This window comes from Corvus moneduloides, chromosome W (assembly GCF_009650955.1).
Source record: "Corvus moneduloides isolate bCorMon1 chromosome W, bCorMon1.pri, whole genome shotgun sequence".
In the NCBI taxonomy this organism is placed as follows: Eukaryota; Metazoa; Chordata; class Aves; order Passeriformes; family Corvidae; genus Corvus; species Corvus moneduloides.
Window position 1 is genome coordinate 17,390,968 of NC_045510.1, and position 24,033 is coordinate 17,415,000.

The window sequence follows — 24,033 nt, forward strand, 5'->3', positions numbered from 1 at the left end:
CTCTGAGCATGCTTTGTGGGGAAATTGAGGCAGGAGAGGGTTTAACTTCTTCCCTCCCCCTTTTCATCCCCCACTCGGCATTGGAAAGGGATTTGTGGGGAAACAATTGGCAAAAGCATGGTTTTGTGAGGGAAACCATGGATGAAAAAACAGATTGGGAATACACTGGGGGTAATAGGACACAGGGTAAAAGGGAAAGGTGGGATTAGGAAAGGGAGACTGTAGGGGGGGCTTACAATGGAGATATTGTCTAACATGACTACGATTTTTTGCATATATACTGCCTTTTACAGGAACACCATCAGGCCCAGTGACTTGCGATGCTTGTAACCCTTTTCTACCTTGTATAATTTTGAATTCCACCACCTCTCCATCTCCCAGGCTTGGGATGCATTTTTCAGGGTTATTCTTTTTAATAGCAGTTCTATGCACGAATATGTCTTGCTGGTTGTCACACCTTGTTATAAAACCATAATTTTGCTTAGCATTATACCATTTTACTATCCCTAAGATCTTAGCTACTATGATCTTTTCCTTTTTTCGAGTGGCTGCTGTTTTCTGTCTCGCTGCGCCTTTGCTCTCTCCTTCGGTCGCTCCCGTGTTGGAATTGTCGGGGCTGCTGGTGCCTGCGCGCTCTTCCCGGGGTCGCGTTCGGGGCTGCGCGGGCCAGGCCGGGCCGCGCCACTCAGTTCTCCGTGCGGCGCCTCCTCTGGTCGCAGCTTCGCTGCCACTGCCAGGCGCTGTACCCACGTCTCTGCCGGGCCCCCAAGCGACGACCCCCCCGCGCCCTGCTCCAGGGCGCGTTTCGGCCGGGCGCGGCGGTGGAGAGGTGGGGGCTGAAGCCGGGACATGTGACGTTTCCCTTGATTCAATTGAGGGTGCTGGGATTCCCGAGATTCTCAGGAAGGGTGGGATCCCTGGCATGGGCGGGGGCAGGGCTCCCCCCCTGCTCCATTGGGGCAGGAGAGCTGCCGGGGGAGAGGCCCCCGGCGCCGGCAGAGGGGGGGCTGCCGGGGGAAAGGCCCCCGGAGGCGGGGGGAGGAGGGCAGCTTCTGATCCTGGCGGCGGGGGAAGCCCCGGAGCCAGGGGGAGGGGGGGTGCAACTTCTGGTGCTGGAGGCAGGGGCAATACTTCTAAAGGGTCCCACCCTCTTTTCTCTTCTGTTTGCTTTTCCTCTGGGGTTTCTGATAGTTTAAAGACTTTGGTTCCCAGAGGTTTTGTAATGTCTGTCCAGCAAGAAGCATATTCTCTCTCCTCAGGGTGAGATGGCTCTTTTGAATTTACAAATACATTTAGAGCCTGGCAAATCCATGCCTCATCAGACTCATATTTTGGCCAGTACACATGATCAGATCTGATTTCCTTTTTTACCCACTCTTTCATGCAGAATTGAATCATTTTTACTTTATCTTTTCCTTTTGTGGAAGGATCAGTTTCCCAGTTCGCGAGTTTGACCCCAAGGGGACTGTCTTGGGGTATATCCTCTGGCACTCTTGAACTTATTTTACTACGTAGTTGTCCCATTTTTCCAGGAGTTCTCTATTCCAACTTACTCAAAATACCAATTTATTCCCCCCTTTGAAATACTAATTCATTCCTTTAAAACACCAATCTTCACGGCTGTAAAATACTACCCACCCTTTCATAGTACGAAAAACAAAAAAAAAATTTATTACAGCCCACCTCCCCAAAAACAAAGTTAACTTCTAATTACACAGTCTTTCATTCACACATTCACTCTTTTTTAATATTTGTTCACTCACTCATTCCTACTCACAACAGAATAATAAGGTACCTCTTTCAAGTCACTTGTTAGTATCCACCCATGGGTATGAAATAATCCTTAGGATTCTGGGTGCTCTTGGATTTCCCTCAACCCAGCACTGCTAGCATCTAACCCCAACTCCTCTTGGGGTACTTTTAGACCCTGGGTGCTCTTGGAGTTTTCTTCAACCCAGCACTGCTAGCATCTAACCCCAACTTCTCTTGGGGTATTTTTAGACCCTGGGTGCTCTTGGATTTTTCCTCAACCCAGCATATGGGGGGGTAGCTCCCACTTTGCAACCCCTTCCCTGGGACCCTGTCCCAGTCACCCCGGGAGATTCTTTCACTCCTCTTATCTCTCGCTTCGTCTCCTCGCTGGCCGCTGTTCTCGCGAACAAGATGGAACCGCAGCACTCAGAGACTGCCACACTCGCTTTGCAGATCTGGGGGCAACCAGTCCGCATCTCATTCACACACACTCATCTCCCGTAACCACCCCCTTTTTGTTTGGACAATACTTACCAGTCCTGTTGTTTTTCCAGTGTCTGTGGGATTTTTGTCGAGCGCGCTCTCTTTCATTTGCTTTATTTTTGTGTCTTTCTTGTCCTCCGGGTGTTGCCCTGCTGCCACCAAACTGCGCCAGAGGATGCTAAGCAAGGGTCCTGCCAATTTGGGCAGGAGGCGCCTTACCCTTTGCTTCTTGAATCCTCCCACGCTTTTCAGCGGCGAGGTGTAGATCCCGGGCGAGGCCCCAATTGTGAAAAATGAGGTTCACTCTCCTGTTAGAATTTAGAGTTTAATATAAAGACAATAAGAGACACATAAAATAAAGCAAAGGGATAACGGCCAGATGCCTTGGCGCTCTGCCAAGAGCACACCTGATGCTCGAGGTGAGTCCTTTTTATACCATTTTTACTGTCTGTTCTCTATTAATATTCAAACTTTTCCCGGAGCTGTTCTGCATGGCCACTCCTTGGTTCCGCCTTTTTAGAGCATGCGTAGTCTTCTGCCTTGTGGTTTTATTTCTTTTGATTCTTGGGGTTGGGCCCGCTAGGTAAGAGTCGATGGTAGGGTGGATCTCTTAATTCCTCAGACAGTCAGGGCTGATTGCAGCTTTGGGCCTCTTTGCCCCCCGGGCAGAGCGGTGATAGCGGCTCTCGGACTCTCCTGGCCGCCCCTTCTCCGGGCGGAGTAGCCTTTGGGCCCTTTTGTTCTCTGGACAAAGTGTTGATTAGCAGCTTCTCGGGCCTCATCCTCTGCTCACTTGGAGGTTATCTTACTTGCTCACACTTGCTAACATTCTTGCTAAAACGAGAGAAAACTACATCCACACAGCAAAAAGCATTTCTAACATTATATAATATCTACCTTAATACTTTGCGAGAAGCCAATACTATAATACATGTTTATAACAGATAATAATGACTATAATATGGTGATGGTAGTAGTTATGATAGGCTATAGGCAAATGTAAAGGTATTGTGTATGGTGCTTATTGGTTGTTATGTATTAAGATACTCTGCAAAGAAAAGTATATAATGCTTCGTAACTTCAACAGAAAGCGGCTTCAGGTATGCCTACAGCTGGAGCTGGCAGCTGTAGGGCTGGCTCTGGATACCCACTCCCTGAAATGCTGTAACTTTGCCTATGCAATAAACAACTTTCAAGAGAGCCGCCTGAAGTCCAGACATCCTTCGTGAAACTTTCTCCTATACTATCGCATACATTTTCATTCATTCTCACTCACTCCTTTTTATTGTTCCAATTTCTCTTTCTCAAGCACTATCAGTCACAACCACACAAGATTAAGGTACCTTTTAATTTCAAATTGTTGGCTAATATTCACCCATGGGCCCAATGTTCCAGGTTTCTTGGATTAATCCTCAATTTAGCAGAATTAAGCCTAAATTTCTTGGATCCAACCCTCAATTCGACAGTCTCAAACCCCAATTTTCTTGGATCAGTCCTCATCTTGGCAGAATTGAGTCCGAATCTCTTGGATTCAACCCTCAATTCAGCAGTCTTAAAACCTAAATCTCTTTGATCAATCCTCAATTTAGCAGAATTAAGCCTGGATTTCTTGGATTTTAATCCTCAATCCGGCAGTCTTAAAACCTAATTCTCTTGGATCCACTCCTCAACCTGGCAAATTTTTAGGGGGTCTTTCACTTTTTGTCTTGTTTCCTCGTGGTTTGTACTAGGAAACTCTTGACTTCTTTTCTTCAAGGGATCCAATCCCTCCCCTGAAACACAATCCCAGTTAGACCAGTATTACCGCAGGCCTGGTTCCTACGGTATATCACCGTGTCCCGCAGCTATAGGGAGGAGGAGGAGAAGAAGATCCAGCAGGCAGGAATTGTGCAGCAAGATTGATTTATTTAATTATTTTACAAACTCTTTTATAGACTTTTTTCTTCATAGTCTAATTGGACAAAGGACCAGCCACCCCTTGGGGGTGATTGGCCAAAATCCATTATCAAAATATTTTCTACTATACCATAAACAAGACTTTCCAAGGTTGCAGGTGGCTTGGTTGTTTACATTCCCTGCTACCTCTTCTGTGAGAGAGAAAAGTCTCTCACGGACTTAGAAAAATAACAAGAAGATCCTCACTAACAGCATTTTTGTACCTACAATTCCCCCTTTTTGTTTTATAAGATAACAACTCTACTATTAATCCTAAATAGAAATCTACATCAGTTATTAATTCTAAAAATGTCCTTAAGGCTTTAACTATCTGACTCCATAACAAGAAATTCAAAATTCAGTCTCTGCTTGTGGAAGGACCATCCCAGTCTCTGCTTGTAGAAGGACCATCTGCCTGATGGTTGACATCCTGGTCATCATCAGAAGAGTCATTAGGCTGATGATCTACATTCTGGTCGCCATTTGGATGGTTGGCGTTCTGGTCATCATTTGGAGGTTGCCTGTTCTGCCTCTGGTGCCGCAGGTCAGGGCGAACGCATTTTGAAGGTAGCCACTGTACTCCAGTATCTGTGGAAACGCAAGCATACCCACGACCCCAAACGATAAGCTCATGTGGGCCTTCCCATTGGTTAGTAAGTAAATTCTGTACCCAGACTTTTGCCCGGGGCAGCTGTCTGTCGCCTGCAGACTGCAATGAGAGAAAATGATTCAGAATAACAGGATTATTTGAATTTTGTGGTACTGTAAGGTGATTAATTGTATACAAAGCTTTTTAGTCGGCTCTGTGGGGTTTCTCCATGCATTCCCCTTTTCTGTTTGTCCAAAACACGCTTCAAGGTACCATGAGCGTGTTCGACAATGGCTTGGCCAGTAGGAGAATGTGGGATACCAAAGGTATGGTCTACACCCCATAGGTGTAAAAACTGCCGCGTCTTCTCCGAGGCGTAGGCAGGACCATTATCGGTTTTCACAGAAGCTGGCACGCCCAGGACTGAGGAAGCCAATTTCCAATGGGCAATGACATCACGGCCCTTCTCTCCAGTGTGAGCAGTAGCCCACATAGCTGAGGAGAAAGTGTCAATAGACACGTGCACATATTTCAGCCGACCAAATTCTGGGATGTGAGTTACATCCGTTTGCGAAATCTGCAAGGCTTTTAGCCCTCTGGGGTTTACCCCCACTGGCAAAGGCGCAGCGAGTCCGTGACAGTCAGCACAAGCGCTGACAATGTCGCGCGCCTCGGTTGGCGTTAAATGGAACTGCTTCTGCAGGGTATGTGCACTTTGATGGAAGAAACCGTGCGATGCCTTGGCTTGTGCAATTTTGTCAGGCTGAGGCCCTAGCCACGCAGGGTTGGCCAGCATGTCAGCCCTGGCATTGCCTTCTGTTAGAAAACCTGGTAAATTGGTGTGGCTTCGAATGTGCAGAATGTAATACGGATGCACTCGAGCCTGAATCGCAGACCACAAGGTTTGCAACAGTGAAAACAGAGCCGCATTGTTCACCTCCTTCAGAAGTGAACAATCTAAGCGTTGAGTTATATCTGCTACATAAGCAGAGTCAGTAACCAAATTCAAAAGTTCCTGTGAGAATCGCTGAAAAGCCATGGTAACAGCCCTTAATTCAACTAACTGAGCAGAGCCTGACTCGTGTTCCTTCAGCACTTGCCATTCCGATCCCTCCTTCCAGGTAACAATGGCTTTCCCAGTTTTCCCTGAACCATCCGTAAAGACGGTGGGTCCTTGCACTGGCACTCGACTATTTCTTGGCCGGAAGGAAAGTACGGTCGATTTTGCCTGCTGCAGTAATTTATGGCTGGGCAGATGGTAAGTGATCTGCCCTGAAAAATTTTGCAGCGCGCTTTGCAAAGGAGCACTATGGATGAGGCTCCACTCAAAGTATTCCTTTGCGATCGGAATGACAATTACTGCAGGATCCGCAGCCATCAGTTGCAAACACCGTTGACGGCATTTGATTATCAGAGAAGCGACCAATTCAAACACTGTGGTCACCGTCCTTTTTGGCTGGTGAGGCAAAAAGACCCATTCTAGGATATGCAAAGGATCAGGCCATTGTGCATTCCACTGGCCAATGATACCTGTAGGATGGAGGTCTGGAATAGTAATGTAAACAGTGATAGCAATGGAGGGATCCACTCGATAAACCTGACGAGCAGAAACAGCCCGTTGGACCTCCTGCAGCGCTTGCCGCGCTTCTGGAGTCAACTCCCGAGGTGAATTCAGACCAGGGTCCCCTTTTAATATATTAAAAAGAGGGGAAAGCTGCTCTGCAGTTAGACCTAAATAAGGTCGTAACCAATTGATGACACCCAACAGCTTTTGAGCATCATTCAAGGTTTTAATCGAATCCGGGAATTGCACCTCTTGGCGTTGGATAATTTGGTCCAAAATTTTCACTCCTAAATATTTCCAAGGAGGATGCTGTTGAACTTTCTCCGGAGCTACCTCTAATCCATAGGCATGCAGAGCAGCGAGCAGCTGAGGCTGTATTCTCAGCAGCTCGTCCCGAGTGGACGCTGCCACCAGGATATCATCCATGTAATGGTAGCAGCGTGCATCAGGAAACTGCTTGCGAACTCCGGCTAACGCTTGGGCGACATACCACTGACAGATAATTGGGCTGTTCCTCATCCCTTGAGGGAGGACCTTCCATTGGTATCTCTTAGCAGGTTCAGCATTGTTAATGGCAGGCACAGTAAAGGCAAATTTTGGTTTGTCATCAGGATGCAAAGGAATTGTGAAAAAACAATCCTTTAAATCAATGATCAGGATGTCCCACCCCGTAGGAATCATGGTGGGAGAGGGCATGCCAGGTTGCAATGCCCCCATACCTTCCATTACTGCATTAACTTTCCGGAGGTCCTGCAATAACCTCCATTTCCCTGATTTCTTCTTAATTACGAAAACAGGAGTGTTCCAAGGGCTAGTAGAAGGTTCAAGGTGCCCCTGTTGCAACTGTTCCTGAACCAGCTGATGAAGGGCGTCTAACTTCTCTTTTGGTAGGGGCCACTGCGGCTCAAAGACTGGTGTGTCAGTCAACCACCGCAAAGGCAGTGTAGGATACTGTGCGCCCTTACACACAGTGACCCCTGCTAAAAATTTGTCCCAATCTGTACGCCCCAAGCTGCCAACACATCCCGCCCCCAAAGGTTAAGGGAAGTGGTAGCAACATAAGGCCTGATTGTAGCTGTGTGCCCCTCTGTGTCCTTCACCACCACAGGCCGTTCGCTTAGATAGCTCTGTGTGGATCCTCCTAATCCTGCGATGGCCGATCCCACCGGGGCTAAAGGCCATGAGGGAGGCCACGCAGAGAAGGAGATGATAGTTACATCAGCACCCATATCAATCAAACCTCGAAGCTGAATCCGGGGCAGACGGGCGTTCGGCAGGATGAGGGTACATGTCATCTGTGGCCTTTGGTCAGAGATGTCTGCAGTCCAGAAGGCCTGCGGAAGTCCCGTAGATCCACTGCCGTTATCTTCGTGAGTTTGTTGCTCTATCCTGGGGACACAAGACTTAAAAGGCACCAATTTAGCAAGGCAGGTCTTTTCAGGAATAGTTACAGGGGGTTTTTGCGCGGAGACCATAGCGCAAATCTGACCTTTAAAGTCAGCATCAATAACTCCTGAGTGCACTAAGATTCCTTGATGGGCAACATCAGGTTTTCCCACCAGCATCGCGCTGGATCCCTGGGCTAAGGGTCCATATGCATCCAAGGGAACCTTATAAATACCGCTGGAGTCTAAGACGACTGCGGCTGCGGTGTGGACGTCAAACCCGTCTGATCCGTGGGTGCCGTCTGATCCCTGGGTGCCGTCTGATCCCTGGGTGCCGTCTCTAGGGTGGCTGGGTAGGCCTGTGCCTGTACCTGTGCCACTCTCTGGGGGAGCGACTGCATCGGAGAGCAATTCCCCCTCCTTGCACCCCGGTGGAAGTTTCCCGACAAAGGCTGACCATTGGCATGAGTCCGGGATCTACAGTAGCCTGTGCAATGCCCTGGCCTGCCACACCTCTTGCACTGGGGGATCGGTGTGTTCTCTTTTTGGCTAGGCTTAGGCCGCTTCCGTTTCTTCACCTGTTTGGGTTGCTTTGGTTCACGACCAGAAGATGCGTGAACAGGCTGCAGGAACGCAGCTAAAGCAGACCTTTTCTGGTTCCCAGATCCCACCTTAGCGCAGGCTTCGACCATGTCTGTTACCTCAGGATCCCCTGGTAAGGCATCTGTGATTTTTCTGCACTCCTCGTTTGCGTTATCTCTCACTAACTGCCTTAACAACAACTGTCTTAACCCGTCATCTTCAACCTGCTTCTCGAGAGAAGCAGCAACTTTCTCTACTAAAGAAAGGAATGACTCTGATTTCCCTTGAACTATTTCAGTATATCGCTTTCTGGGTGCTGACAACTCTATGGTTTTCAACAGGGCAGCCATGCCGACCTGTTGAGCTTGCTGCAGGATGCTAGAGGGCAAGTTACCCTGTAGACTGGGATCAGAGAAGGGACCAGTCCCCATCAAAGCATCCACTCCTGCTGTCTGTCTAGGATCAGCAGCAGGGAGCTGCAAATTTGCTAATGCAGTCTTCTTGGCCAGCTTTCTCCAGGTTGTCTCAAAAACTGTAAATTGTACAGGTTGAAATAGAATTTGACCTAAGTGTCTGATATCAAATGGAGAAAGCAAATCTGTATTTATCACCCTTATTATTTGCATAACCTCAGCAGAACCTAGCCCATATTGTGCCACCTTGGATTGGAGGTCCTGGGCAACTTTCCAAGCAATTACCTCATGCTTGTCATGCTCTCCTGAATCTGGGAGAGCCTTATACACTGGGAAAGCTCGGATCTCTTTTGGGGAACCAGTACCATCCTGAACGTCGGGCACAGCCTGCGGATGGAGTGTAACAGCTCCCCGGTTACCCCCAGAATCCTCAGATCTATTTGGCATTCCAAGGATTTCTAATAACCTCCAGTCACCCTCCCCCAATGCTTGCACCTTAAGAGACTCTAGGAAGCGATTACGATGCGTCGGACGCACTGTTACCGTGCAGTCCGGAAAGGTCCAGGGGCGAGACCGGCGCAGCCTTTTCCTTCGCCGCGCGGCTACAGCCGCCTGACAACCTGGGGCCAGAACCTCATCTGCCTCACTGTCTGACGAGGAATCATCAGGCAAAGGCAACTTTGGGGTGCCGGGAGGGAACAGAAATGTACGGGGAGGGGAGGCACTTTGGCTAAGTTCGCCAGAGCCAGAACAGACAGCACAGACTGCAGCTGGCTGCGCGGCAGTTTGTACAGCAGTCTCTTTACGGGAGGCCGTCTCGGCCAGTTCCGACCGAGCCGGTACTGAAGCTGCAGCCGACTCTGGAACTACGGCTGCGCCCGGCGCCGCGGTCGGCGTTGCGCCCGTCTCCCGCACAGCAGCCACGTTCGGCGCGGTTGCCGCTTCCTCTGCTGCTTCGCGCTCCCCGGGCGCGCTCGGCGCCGCCGTCTCTGGCCGGCGCTCCGCGGACGCGCCCGGCGCCGCTGCCGGTCCGTTCTCTGCGGGCTCTCCCGGCGCCGCCGCTTCTGCCCGCCGCTCAGCAGCCGCCGCCGCTTCTGCGTTTTCCCGCGGCAGCGCTGTTCCCGGTTTCGCCGCCGGCTGCGCCGTTTCTCGGCTCGGAGCTGCGTCTCCCGCTTCTGGCGGGGGGGGGGGCGCGGGCGGCGCGGGCGGCACGGCCGGCGCTGGCGCCGCTTGCGGCGCGGGCTCGGGCATTCGCCGCTCTAACAGGCTGAGCAAGTCCCCCATCCTTTGGGATAGGTTTCGCAGCTCTGCCAGAAAGGGCAAATGCTGCATAAAAGGGTCCATGGCTCGGTTCTGCGACTGCGCAGAACAGTCCAGCGCCAGGGAGGGCAGCGGGCCATAGCCAGGCAGTTCCGGGGGGGCACGCCCGGCGCTACGCCCGCTAAGTTAGATCCAGGTGCATACGGAACCGAACTAGGACGCTCTCTGGGCGTCCAGTTGGCTAAGCTTCTGATCTGCGGCCCTGGATAAGCCGTGGCTGCCGTCCAGCCGAACGGCAAGGCAGGCTGTGTGCCCTGCCTCTGCCCTGACCCCCCCGCCTCTGGCGGCGCGGGGTTCCTGGGGGCTGCGGAGTCCTGAGACTGCAGGGTGAGCCGGCGCAGGCTCTGCCTGTGGAGCCGGGGGGGTTATTCCGAATCCACCATCACTTGCCCCAGAAGCCCAGTCAGCAGGGTCCCCCCTCGGACATTCCTCCGTCACTTATCACCGAGACAGGCGATCCAGCCCTGCTATCACAGTCAAGGGCTGTCAGCAGGAAAAATAATGAACGCCAGGTTTTGTATCATCCTAACGCTGCCGGCTCCCCAGTCGGGAGCTCGTGTCGGGCAGCAGAGCCGAGTTCCTGCCATAAGGCAAAGTCCAGGGCAGTATCTCTGTCCATGGAAATCCCTTTTAAAGTAGCCCAGTCTAATAATTCCCGAACTGAGTTTTCAGGAATGGAGGTTTGCAATATGCTAAACACACGTTTCCAGACCAGTACGACAGCGTCATTCTGTGAGCCGCTGTTCGCCATTTCTCAGTTCTGTCGGACCTCCCGGTCCCGGGGGGTAAAAGGAACAGCGTACCTCTAGAGGAATTTGGCTTGGCTCGCAGCAGCAGGACACGTCAGAGAGTGCAAATCACGTCGGGCAGCACCAAATATTACCGCAGGCCTGGTTCCTACGGTATATCACCGTGTCCCGCAGCTATAGGGAGGAGGAGGAGAAGAAGATCCAGCAGGCAGGAATTGTGCAGCAAGATTGATTTATTTAATTATTTTACAAACTCTTTTATAGACTTTTTTCTTCATAGTCTAATTGGACAAAGGACCAGCCACCCCTTGGGGGTGATTGGCCAAAATCCTAAAACATCCATTATCAAAATATTTTCTACTATACCATAAACAAGACTTTCCAAGGTTGCAGATGGCTTGGTTGTTTACATTCCCTGCTACCTCTTCTGTGAGAGAGAAAAGTCTCTCACGGACTTAGAAAAATAACAAGAAGATCCTCACTAACAGCATTTTTGTACCTACAGACCAGGGGTTCTTTCACTCCTTTTACCTTTCGCTTTGCCTCTTTACTGACTGCTTCCCTCGCTGGAGAGGAGAAGCGTAGCCTCAGAAGCTCCTCACTCGCTTCGCAGGTCTGGGGGTAACCAGCCCGCATCTCATACACACACTTTCATCCCCCGTATCTGCTCCCCCCCCCAAGAAAAAGAGGAAAGAAAAAAATGCCTTTCTCTGAGTCTTCGTGCACAAGATTTTTATGTGCTTAACTACCGTGGTATCTTAGGGAGCCTTTTCTTTCTTTTTGCTTTATTGTCTCCTCTTTCGTCCTCTGGGTGTTTGACTCGCAACCCCCCCCCCCGACCCACGTCGGGAAACACAAAGCGAGGCCGCCAAAAGCGGGCGGGGGCATCCCCCCACTCTGGGTTCCCCAGGAGATCTCAGAGGTGAGGTCTTTTTCCCCGTACGGGCCACCAATTGTGAAAAACGAGGTTCACGCTTTATAAATTTTAAAAGAAGTTTAATAAAAGGGACAATTAGGAGACAATAGCAAAATGGGTATTACGACCGGGTGCTTTGGCAGAGCCAAAGGCACACCTCTACATCCAAAAGATTGTCTTTAAAAGTACATCTCTTATTGCATATTCATCACAATCATGCATGATTCATAAATTCTTTGGAGTTTCTATGTATCATCCCATCAGCCTTATCTTCCTCCTTGGCTCCATTCCGTCTCTGCTCCCTCCATAAATTCTTCTCTCTGGTTTCTGGTTTTCTTCTTCTCTGAGAAGATACTTCAGGAATGTGAGGACTTTCTCTGCCTATCTTTTCTAAATTGATTACATAAACAATAGACATTCTATATCATGTATTACATTACAGAACCTAGGTAAAGTTTTTCTAACATTAAGTAACATGCGAAAAGCCAACATCACAATACATTCATAACAATTATGTAACATGCGAAAAGCCAACATCACTATACATTCATAACAGGAACCATCCCATTCACTTTTAATTGAAACTGCTTCATTGGTATTAAAGATTGTTCCAGCCGAATGTTGATCAGGGACATCAGGGACTGTCTCACTTTTTATGGCGGTGGAGGGGCAGGGAGGCAGGGGCTGCAAGCAGCTTCCTCCATCTCTAGCTCCACAAGAGCCACCTGGGTTGGGGCCATCCTGTCTGCCCCCAGCTTTAACACTGGCTGTGCCGCAGGGTGGGGAGAGCGAGTGGCTCCGCCCGTCTCTAGCTCTGAAGCTTGCAGTTGGCCGCACTGGGGTAGGCAGCCGGAGCCGCTCGTGTCCATTTCCACCTTCAGTTATGTGTTCGGGGAACTCGGGGAGAGGAGGCCAGCCCGCCCCTTCTCCGCCTCCAGGGTGGTCAGGGGGCGGTGGCAAGCCTGCCTCCGCTCTAACCTTGTGCCCGCCCTCCGCTCCAGAAGAGGAAGAGGGAAGGCGGGAGGCTCCATGCCGAACCGACTCTGGCTTGGAGCTGGCTGCATGCCAAAGCCCCCGACCAGCTGCCTCTGGCTTTGGAGCAACCGCTTGCACCCTCCCCCGCCGCCGCTCAGACTGCGGCAGCGGCAGAGGCAGCGGCGCTGCTGCTCCTCCACCCCATACTCCCACCCCCACTGGCTGTCCTGCTCCTCTATCCCCCATCCCCACCTGTGTGGGCTGCCCTGGTGGCTGAGCAGGGTGGGGGGACCCCCCTCCATCGCGCAAAGCTGGGGCCAACATATCTACGTCTGTCATATCGATCTCTGGTCGTATGCAAGCTAGCTTGCTGCAGCTTTTTCCCTCCCCTTCTCTTTCTTAAAGTCATTTCCATGGTATTTCTCTCTACCACATATGCTTCTTCTCTGTTCAGATACATAGTAAAAAGCTCTGCATATCTTAATTCATCAAACCTATGTAACAATCTCAGTTATACCATCAGGTTGTAATAAATTCCAAGACTCAATCTGCTAATTACAATTTTATTTATTAACAGCAAGCGAGCAAGGCAAAGGCAAATACAGCGCTGGGCGGCAGGGGAGTCTCCGCTCCACCAACTGCCGCACCTTTCGCCAGTTCCAGTTCCTTCTTATACAGTCTCTTTTCCGGTTGAAGTGTCTCTTCTATGGTATTCTGCGCATGTGTGACTTGTTGCTAGGGGGTCTTTTTTTCCTCCTGGTGGTCGCAGGATGAAGGCTAGTAGTCATCCTCCGGTGTCTTTTGGTTGACCCCTCCTTATATGGTCATTATGCTCAAGGTCCTGGAACTAAAAGCTGATTAAGCAAGTACAGATAGGGATTAGGCAAGCACATATTTGTCTCTGGCTCTTATCTAGATCTAGGCAGCTGGTTTCCTGCTACTTGATATTTAGTGAACAAAACATTCTGTATCCTTCACAATCCCCCATTTCTCTTCTTTATTCATTTTTGTTCACTGAATCTTTGTAATTCTTGTTTAGCCAGTTTTAATGTTTCTAAGTTTTCTTCTTCAAATATTCGTTCATACTTAGCTCTGACAAGCATAAGGTGTGCTGCTTCTAAGCGGCTTCTTACTATAGAAATTAGTTTATTAAATATACATGGTCCAAAGGTGAGTCCAAGCACTCACAAAATCAATGGTCCTGCAATGGTTGAAAGCAATGTAGTTAGCCAGGGGGAATGATTAAACCAGTTTTCATACCAGCTTTGGTATGCTTCCCTGTCTTGTTTCCTTTGTTCTAGCTGTTTTCTTAATTCGTTCATGGTGTTTATTACCACTCCGGTGTGATCGGCATAGGAGCAGCATTCTTCTTTGAGTGCTACGCAAAGACCCCCTTGTTGTAAAAACAATAAGTCTAGTCCCCTGCGATTCTGTAGGACCACTTCTGACAGTGACCTGACTGACTTGACTAATCCATCAATTGCTTGCTCTATTTTACTTAAATCTTCGTCTACAGAGATCCTTAGTGCTTTAAACTCTTTTTGCTGGCTAATTAGTGAGGTTATTCCTGTTCCAGCTCCCACTCCTCCTACCGTTAAGAGGGTTGCTATGGTTAGGGCGGTGAAAGGTTCCCTTCTCATCAGGTGGTGTTCAGGGGTGATATGTTGCTCGAAAACATAGTCTTTAGGGTGGTAAGTGGTTCTAGGTATGATGGTTAACTGAATACAATAGTCATGAGTACGATTAAAAACTTCAAGGGACAGACAAGGAGTTATTCCTATGCTTTGGCAGACCCATCTGGTATTGGCGGCCGGGATTAACCATACTGCTGGCTGTCTCTGCTTCGGATCTTTCACTGTGATGTTGCATAAATGTTTTTTTTCTTCGGGAACAGTACCTACACATCGCCCTTGTCCTGATACTTGGGAAAGCGTTATCCCCTGCTCACTCACTTTGTTCTTTTTCCAGGAGCACTGTTTTGGGTTGCTCTCGTTGAGTCTTTGTGGTTTACCCGTTATTCCGACAGCCTCATAAAAGGGAGGCCTGAGATTATAGCATAGCCAACATCCTTCTGTCAGTTCTGGGCTGGTCTTATTTAAAATGCCAAAGCTGGCTTGCATTACTTTCCATAAGGTGCTGTATTTCCTCAATTCCTTTTGGTCTGATTCAGTTTGATCATAAATAGTCGGTGTTTGAGCAGTGTGGTCTTCCTCTGCCGTTCGATTACCCTGGGACTGAATTTCTATAGGGGGGTTAATAACTACGTTGGGGCCTATGGCTTCAACACTCGGTGGTATCTCTTCCCTTTTTATCAGAAAGTGCCCACCCCGATCTGTACCAGATTCCCATAATCTGGCTCCCCAGGTTTTTCCTATTGCCCATCCGGAATCCATTTTATTGGTCACATTTATCTGAATTCCGTGACAATTTCCGCTCTGCCTTATTCCTGTGTTCGACCCTACCTCTGGGGGCTGACACGCGCTGGGCCTCCACCCGACCTTGATATATTTGTCTTGTCCTCCTCCAGGGGAAAACCCAAAGGCGACTGTTTCACAGCCCCAGTATGCACAGTAGTAGTGTCCAGGCCAGTTACAATAGGCTTTCCCTGGGTTAGATGCTGGGCAGAAATAAAATCCTTTTTTGTTCAGGCATGGTTCTACCTGTATAAAATCACAGAGTTGACAACTAAAGCTTGGGTTACTTGGCGTAGTTACTGTTTGTATAACCTTCTGATCCTCCCACCGTATTAATGACCATTTAAATGGTTGGTGTGATAGGGGTTCTGTTGCGTTAGCTTCATTTAAATACAGTGTAAGCACAAGAAGGGTAATATGCCGGGTCAAGCAACGAGCATCACTAAAGGCGTGGGGAGTACAAAAGTATGTTCGAGGATTCCTCCAATTTACACACTGCGACCTGCCCTCCCTCCAGGGATCCTTGCTCTTAATCCCACTCCTGAGGCATTTCCATGAGCATAGTTTTATTATCCCATTCTGGGGGTTCTTTCCTCCACAGCTTTCTACTCTTCTGCCTCGCTCATCGACTCGGTTGCTTCGAGCCACGAGGGGTACCATCTTCTCGGCAGCAAGAGTATTCTTCAGGAGACCCCTGGGAGCAGCTCTGTCACTCTTTTTGCCTCCTAATATAGGAGTCCCAGTTACAGTTCTTAACCTCAGGTGTGTCACACCGGATTCCCTTTAGGTGAGTACGACAGGTGCAATTAATAATTTCAACTATAAAGGGGGTTGGCTCATTAGGATGATAACAATAATATTTTGGCTCAATCCCGTATGCAAAGATTTTCCACCATTCTTCAGATTCTTTTATTAATCCTTCATGCACTACCCTATACTCTAATATCCAATCAGTTAGGTTCCGCTGGAGCGTCCAGCAAGGATTACAAACCCCTTTAGGGGGAATCCCTTGCCTACAGTGATGCCACCACTTGTCCCCGCATACTTTACAGATGTAGCATACAAACGGATAACAGTGACACTTGGGGTCCCCACACCTTATTTTAACATCCGCGCTGCGAATTAGTCCTTCCTCAGTATAATATGGTTCTGGTGCATATTCTACTCGATGTTTGCTCATGAATGATTTTTCTTCTGAATCTTCAATGTCAGATCTCCGGGGTGGCTGATCACCTGCCACTCGGGGGTTGGTCCCGTCACTGGTCCTTTGATTCTGCTAGCATGCGTCCATCCTTTTTCTGCTGTTCTAACTGCAGTCTCTGTGGTAAGTAATACAAGATAAGGACCTTCCCACAGTGGGAGTAGGGTTGCTTCCTTCCAGGATTTTATCATCACCCAATCTCCTGGCTGTACCCAATGTAGTTTCAGGTCTAATGGGGGTCTCTGGGCTAGCATTCCCTTTTTCCACAGATTCTCTCTATACTTCATTAAACTTGTAATATACATATTTATATTCTGATCTCTTAGGCTTGGGTGGTCTTGAGGCTCTTCCATATTATAGGGCATTCCATACAACATTTGGAAAGGAGATATTCCCATGTCTGACCTAGGTTGGGTTCGAATGTTCAATAATTCTAGAGGTAGACACTTTACCCATGAAAATTTGGTTTCCATCATAAGTTTTGTCAGTTGCTTCTTGATTTCCCCATTCATTCTTTCCACTCTCCCCGAGCTTTGGGGGTGCCAGGGAGTATGGTAGTCCCATTTTATCCCCATTACTGTCATGATTTCTTTGATCACTCTTGACACAAAATGTGGTCCTCTGTCTGAATCAATGGTTTCTATTATCCCGTATCTTGGGATAATATGTTCTAACAGGGTTTTAATCACTACTTGAACTGTTGCTCTTGCAGTCGGGAACGCCTCTACATAATGGGTTAAATGGTCCACTATTACCAGTAGGTACTTATATCTTCCAGTTTTTGGCAACTCAGTGAAGTCTAACTGAATGTTGGCGAATGGCCTATATGCTGTAGGCCGTCCCCCCATTAGGGATTTCCTTAGGTTCGTCTTATTTACCCTTAGGCAAGTAACACATCCCCTCACTATTTGTTTTGCCAGATCATTTGCCCCAATACACATATACTTAATGGCAAACTGGTCTACCAATGCCTGTGCTCCCCAATGTGTTTTGCTATGCATTCTCTTCATAATTTCCATGGCTAATGATTTTGGTAGTACGATCCTGTCATCTTCTGGGAGTCTCCATTCCCCCTCTGAATTTTCTCTCAACCCCATTTTCTGCATCTTTTCTTTCTCTTGGGCGGTAAAACTATAAATCTGCCAAATTTTACCGTGGAAAAGACAATGCTTAGCCCTTGGTGTCTCACAGGCGCATTCTATAGCATCCGTACCCCAATTGTCCCAACAAGCATAGCAAGGAGGGTCCTGTAGATTTCCCCCGCAAATATGGCACTTCCTTCTCTCAGCTGCTGGATCCTCTTTGGGAGTAGGTCGTAACGCTAATAGTGCGGCCCTTTTTGCTTCCTGATCTGCTGCATTATTTCCCCTGCTTTTGAAGTCCAGCCCTCTCTGGTGTCCTTTTAGATGTACAACAGCGATTCTTCTTGGCCCCCTCAAAGCCCGTAACACTTGTTTTATTAGATCTTGATGGACTAAGTCCTTTCCCTGGGAATTTATTAGTCCCCGTTCTTCCCATATTTTCCCAAAAGTGTGCACAACCCCATAGGCATACTTAGAATCAGTGTATATTGTTCCTAACTTATTCTTTAATTATTGCAGTGCTCGTAACACGGCATAAAGCTTGCAGGCTTGTGCGGACCAGGATCTACTCAATGGTCCTGATTCTATCACCTTAAACTCTTCCCCTCCCATTATTGCATAACCGGATACTCTTTTTCCATCGATTACTCGAGATGATCCATCCACAAACAATCTATCTCCTTCTTCTAATTCTTCTTCTTCAAGATCTGGTCTTATTTTAGTTTTCTCTTCTATGGTTAACAGGCAATCATGGGCCAATTTAGCTTCATTGGGTTCCCCATACAAAAACTGAGCAGGATTTTGTAACGTTGTTACCTCCAGGGTTAATTTCGGGGAGTCTAATAGGATCCCCTCATACTTTAAGAGTCTGGCATCAGTTATCCATTTGTCTGCTTTTTGTTGTAGAATTCCTCTAATATTATGAGGGGATAATACCCTTAGTTCTCCATTGAGGGTAATCTTGTTAGCCTCTTCTACCAGGAGAGCACAAGCTACTATTGCCTGCAGGCAGGTGGGCCACCCTTTACTGAGAGGATCTAACAATTTTGATAAGTACCCCACAGGTTTCTTTCTTCCAGCCCATTCTTGGGTTAGTACTCCATGGGCCGTTCCATTGTCAGCATTTATAAATAGATAGAAAGGTCTTTTTAAATCTGGTAGGCTCAGGACAGGGGCATTGACCAGATCATGCTGCAATACTCCTAGATGTTGGTCATCCTCCTCGCTCCACTTTATTAAACCCTCTTGGCTTAACTTATCATATAAGAACTTAACCTTGTTACTATAGTTCTCAATCCACTGTCTACAATACCCCACTAGACCCAGTAACTGCCTCACTTGTCTTTTGTTCTTAGGGGGTGGTATGGACAGAATCCCTTTCACTCTTTCAGGGTCTATTTTCTTTTCTCCTTTACTCAGATAATGGCCTAAATATCTCACTTCCTCTTCCACAAATTGTAATGTTGCCTTAGATACTTTTAGTCCTTTAACACTGAGAAAATTCAATAGTCTGATGCTTTCTGCTCATACTTTGTCCTCTGCTCCTCCTGCAATTAAAAGGTCATCTACATACTGAATGAGGACCACTCCTTCTCCAGTCTGATATTCTTGCAGGATTTGCTCTAAGGCTTGTCCAAATAAGTTCGGAGACTCTGTAAATCCCTGGGGGAGCACTGTCCATCTTAATTGCTGTCTCCTATGTGTTACTGGGTCTTCCCACTCAAAGGCAAAATAGTCTCTACTTTTCTCGTCTAGGGGGCATGCCCAAAATGCATCTTTAAGATCAATTACACTATAATACTGATTTTCGGGACCTAATCTGCTCAATAAGGTATAAGGGTTGGCCACTACCAGGAAGCGCGCTACTGTTCTTTTATTTATTTCCCTTAGATCGTGAACTAGTCTGTATGACCCATCTGCCTTTCTTACTGGCAAGATAGGGGTGTTAAAAGGGGACATACAAGGTTCTAAAAGACCTTTACTCAGTAGCCTGTCAACTTCGGGTTTTAATCCCCTTTTTCCCTCTGGAGAAATGGGGTATTGTTTGACCCTTATCGGCACCGCAGGATCTTTAATGGTTACCAAGAAGGGAGGTATTTCGAGTCTTCCCACTCTCTCTGGGGTGTACCATACTTCTGGATTAATCTTCTCTTGATCCTCCACTCTCAAGGGACAAAGTCTAACTTTTAATTCTTTATTCACTACTTCTACATTAATGCCTATCTCTATAATTAAGTCCCTTCCTAACAAATTATAATCAGCTTCTGGAACTAATAAAAGGCTCCCTATTCCCATTTTAGATCCTGTTTCTACTAATACATTCTTTATAATGGGGACCTCAAAGGGTTCCCCTTTTGCCCCAACTACTTGGGCAGTATCCTGGGAAATTTTGCACCCGGCGGGCAATACTTGTATCGTGGACCGTTCCACTCCAGTGTCTACCAAAAACTCAAATTCCTGTTGCTGAGGACCTATCTTAATTTTTATCAAGGGCTCCTGATGTTTCCGTGCCCCCAGCAAATAGAGCCCCTGACCCCTCTAATCCTCTTTAAACATCTTCTCATCCTTCAGCCTTTTTCTGCAGTCTCTCCTAAAGTGCCCTCTATTTCCACAATAAAAACACACATTTACATCTCTTTTCTCTACTCGTGTGTCCCCTCCCCCATTTCTCTGGGGCATTTGACGCGGTCTTCGAGGAGGGGGAGGATCGTTTCCTCTTGTCTCCCTAACTGCCGCTACCATCATTTTTACTTGCTTCCTGTGACTCTCTTCATCCCTTCTAACATACACTTTTTGTGCTTCTCTCAACAATTCATCTAAACCTCTATCTTGCCAATTCTCTAGCTTTTCCAGCTTTTTTCTGATATCTTCCCATGATTTAGCCACAAACTGTGTCTTCAACAATGCCTGTCCTAGTTGTGTTTCGGGATCTAAACCCGAGTACATCTGCAGATTCTTTCTCAGGCGCTCTAACCACTCTGTGGGTGTCTCTTCCTTCTTTTGTCTTTCATTGAATGCTTTGTTAATATTCTGCCCTCTAGGCACTGCTTCTCTAATTCCTTGTATCATGATTATTCTCAGATCCTGCATGTGACCTCGGTCTGCCTGCTGCTGGTGATTCCAATTGGGATCCTGCAGAGGCCACTGAGTATCTGCTAAAGGTCCTTGCGCATGTTGTGCATCCCATATTCGCATTCCTGCCTTCCTAATCATACTCTTTTCCTCGGCCGTAAAAAGAATATTTAATATGGCCTGTAACTCACCCCAAGTGTATATATTGGGCCCCAAAAACTGGTCTAACCTCTCTGCCACCCCCAGTGGATCTTCCAGGAGGTTCCCCATCTCCTTCTTGAATTCCCGTACATCACTAGAACTAAGGGGTATTGAGATGAATCCTATTGCGGGTTGAGGACCCGGGCCTCCCATGGGCATTTCCCTTAATGGGTATAAGTTATGTTGTCTGGCCCGGCCCCTAGTCATAGGTCCCTGTTCCTCCTCTCGGGGCTCGGGGTTACCTCCCACCCCCTGGGGTTCTATTAGAGGTGCATTTGGGGGTTGGGGATCCTGAGGGGGCACATAGGGAGGAGGGATCAAAGGGATTTCTTCTTCCTTATTCTTATCTTTCTTTTGTGTTGAGAGTCTTTCTGAAGAATGGCTAAAAGGCAAAGGTCATGATGACATAGCAGGCTTAGTAAAGATGCAGACTTGGCAAGGACACTAAATCTTTGAGCAAGAAGTTGTACAAATGACAGGATGTGAGTCCAGATAAGTAAGCAGAAAGAAACCATATGGAAGAGAAAAGATAAGACCACAGTGATCTCATGGAATAGCTCCCACCAATAAGGAGCTCAGCTTTTGCAATATGTATGAGCTAATTAGTAGTACTATAAGTATGTGTAGATTATTACAATAAACGAGACTTGCTGACCACAATGCCGTGAGGCTTGTCTCCCGCGACTCCACCCAACATCTGGCGCCCGAACAGGAGAAGTTGCCTTATGCGACGGGGGAGTTGCGTTGGGGTCGGGTCCTGCAGCTAGAAGGACGGCGAAAGAGGTTGCGTACGGCTAAAACGCAGCACCCATCTGTGTCGTGCCTATCACCTCCGCGCCCAAGCGACCGCACAGGCGGGCTCGCCGATACGTGCTGCCGAAGCCTGGAGAGCTAGCAACGGTACCGTAAGTATGGAAAGGCAAGCAGCACAGGAACTTTTTAAAGCTTTTTTGCTTAAGCGTAATTTTAAAGGAATTGATCTTGAGAAAGACCTCCCCGTTCTTTTAACGCATGCGCGCTCTTATAGTTTTTTCACTGACCCCCACTCCATTCATGAATTAAGTCAGTGGCGCGCGTATGGTGACAAACTTTGGGATCTTGTCTTAGATGATGATAAGCCAGCTAAAAAGATTTCTAAACTATGGAGAATTGTCCACAATGAACTTTTAATGGTACAGGCAGAGAAAAAAGCGGCAGAAAAAATTAAGATTGCTCAGGATCGGAACCGTCATTACGGCGATCACAGTGCCTCTGTTTTCTCTGGCCCACCTAATCCCCCCACCTTTGCTACGGTTCATGTACCGCCTGAGGCTCTTGCCTCTGAGTCGCCTTCCGCGCCTCCCCTCCCCCCACCTCCTACTCCTCCTACGCCTTCCTTGCCGCAGCCTGCTCCGCCTCAGCCCCCCCCCCGCCGCTTGAGCCGGCCCGGGAGCCGCCGCAGCCTGCTCCTCCACCGCCCTTGCCTCACCCGTCTCCGCCGGACTGTTCTCGTTCGCGAAACCCCTTTGTTAGCCCTGAGCCTGTCCCTGGGGCAGAGTCTGACCTCGCGGAGGCCATGGCTGGGGGCCATAGAGAACTCTGGGCTGCGGTTGCTCGTGACGGCTTACAAAAGGGTGATTCTGACATGCTAGAGGCTGCCCAAGACAGCATGGCGTTCCCTGTTTTATTTGTCCCGAATCCACAAGGGGGCGGCAATGTTGCGCAGGTGACTAATCTTGATTGGAAGCTGCTAGCGCAGCTCCGAGCAACGGTGGGGAATTACGGTGTCACCAGTGAACCAGTTAAACAGATGCTTGATTATATTTTTAACGCTTTTACCCTTCTTCCTGCTGACATTAAAGGCATTACTAAGCTCATGTATACCCCGCATCAGCGACTGCTTTTTGAAGCTCGCTGGAGGGAGGAAGCCGCTGTTACTGCTGCTGTCCCCAGGCCAGCGGCAGATCCCTTGACAGGTGTTACAGTAGCTGAGCTCATGGGTGAAGGGGATCACATGAGAGTAGAAGCTCAAGCGGCACTAGGACCTGCCAAGCTACGGGAAGCTATGGCAGTTGCTAAGAAAGCCATGGATAAGGTCCGAGCCCCAGGTGGGATCCCAATGTATATGAGCATTAAACAAAACAGAGAGGAGTCTCTAGGCTCTTTTGTTGACAAAGTTATGGAAGCCATTTCAAAAGCTGGGGTTCAAGAGCATATGCATGACCCGTTGCTTAAGCAATGCCTTTTACAAAATGGCAATCGGGCCACCCGTGCCCTTATTACTTCCACCCCAGGGGATTGGACTGTCCAGCAACTTTTAGAAAAAGCTGCGACCATGCCCACTGGCTCGCAACTATTCTTAGCACAAGCCTTAGAAAAATTAGGTGAAGGGCTTAAAGAACAGGCTATCAGCTCTCAAAATCAGGTTATGGCAGCCCTTGCTCCTCTCCAAGCGGCAGCAGCACGTCCCCGCCCAGCTCCAGGTGGCCCATGAAGTGTTATCGCTGCGGGACACCCGGTCACATCCGTCAGTCCTTGGAATACTCCTATTTTGTCATACGCAAGAAGTCTGGTGCGTTTCGCCTTTTACATGACCTTCGTGCAGTAAATCAACAGATGGAATTTATGGGGGCGCTACAACCTGGTCTCCCCAATCCGGCTATGTTGCCCCAAAACTGGCCTCTTTTAATTATAGATCTCAAGGACTGCTTTTTTACTATTCCATTGTATCCAGATGACACCAAGCGCTTCGCCTTTACCTTACCTGCCCTGAATAAAGGAGAACCAGCCAGGCGATTTGAATGGACTGTATTGCCACAAGGGATGAAAAACTCACCTACTTTGTGCCAACTGTCCCCTATGGGTTCCGGCTAAATGGACTAAGCCTGTTGTCACTGATGAGCAACCCACAACAGAGGAAGGCGAGAAGAGTACAGAGAAAGATCTCACAAATCCTGCAGGAAGTTGAGCAACGGTTTCGCGTTACCTTCCTTGTGGAATCTGAACAGGAGATAGAGGATCATCTCCTTCCACATCTGCAGAGACACTTTTTACGCTTTTGCCAATCTGCTTGCTTTGCATGTAATTGTAGTAATCATAAGGCGTGGGTAAGATTGTTTTGCGGAGGTTGTAATTTACAGTGGTGGGTCCACCAGCGACATCTATCAGAAGGGTTTTGGTGTCAGTCTTGCAGTTTTCACTGGCACCGTGAGACGGCTCAAGGAGCATTAGTACAACTCACAGGCAAAAATATCATTGACAGTTTGCAATTAGTTGAAAATCTTGAAGATCTGAGACTACGAGAACTTGCGTGGTCGGTACAGCATTTAGCAAAAAAGATCTTAGCAGATAGTTACTCTGTAGTTTTGCAATCCTCCTGTCAATTAAATATCGGGGTCCCCATTCAGTGGCAAGTTGAACC

The 24,033-nt window shown here is 48.2% G+C and overlaps 1 long non-coding RNA gene across 1 annotated transcript; it reads left to right on the forward strand.

Moving 5' to 3' along the window:
• The first annotated feature begins 21,485 nt into the window (after nt 1-21,485).
• LOC116437413 lies at nt 21,486-23,528 on the forward strand. Its single transcript, XR_004237286.1, has 2 exons — nt 21,486-21,538; nt 23,347-23,528. It is a non-coding gene; the product is annotated as an uncharacterized LOC116437413 (long non-coding RNA).
• Nucleotides 23,529-24,033: the final 505 nt, after the last annotated feature.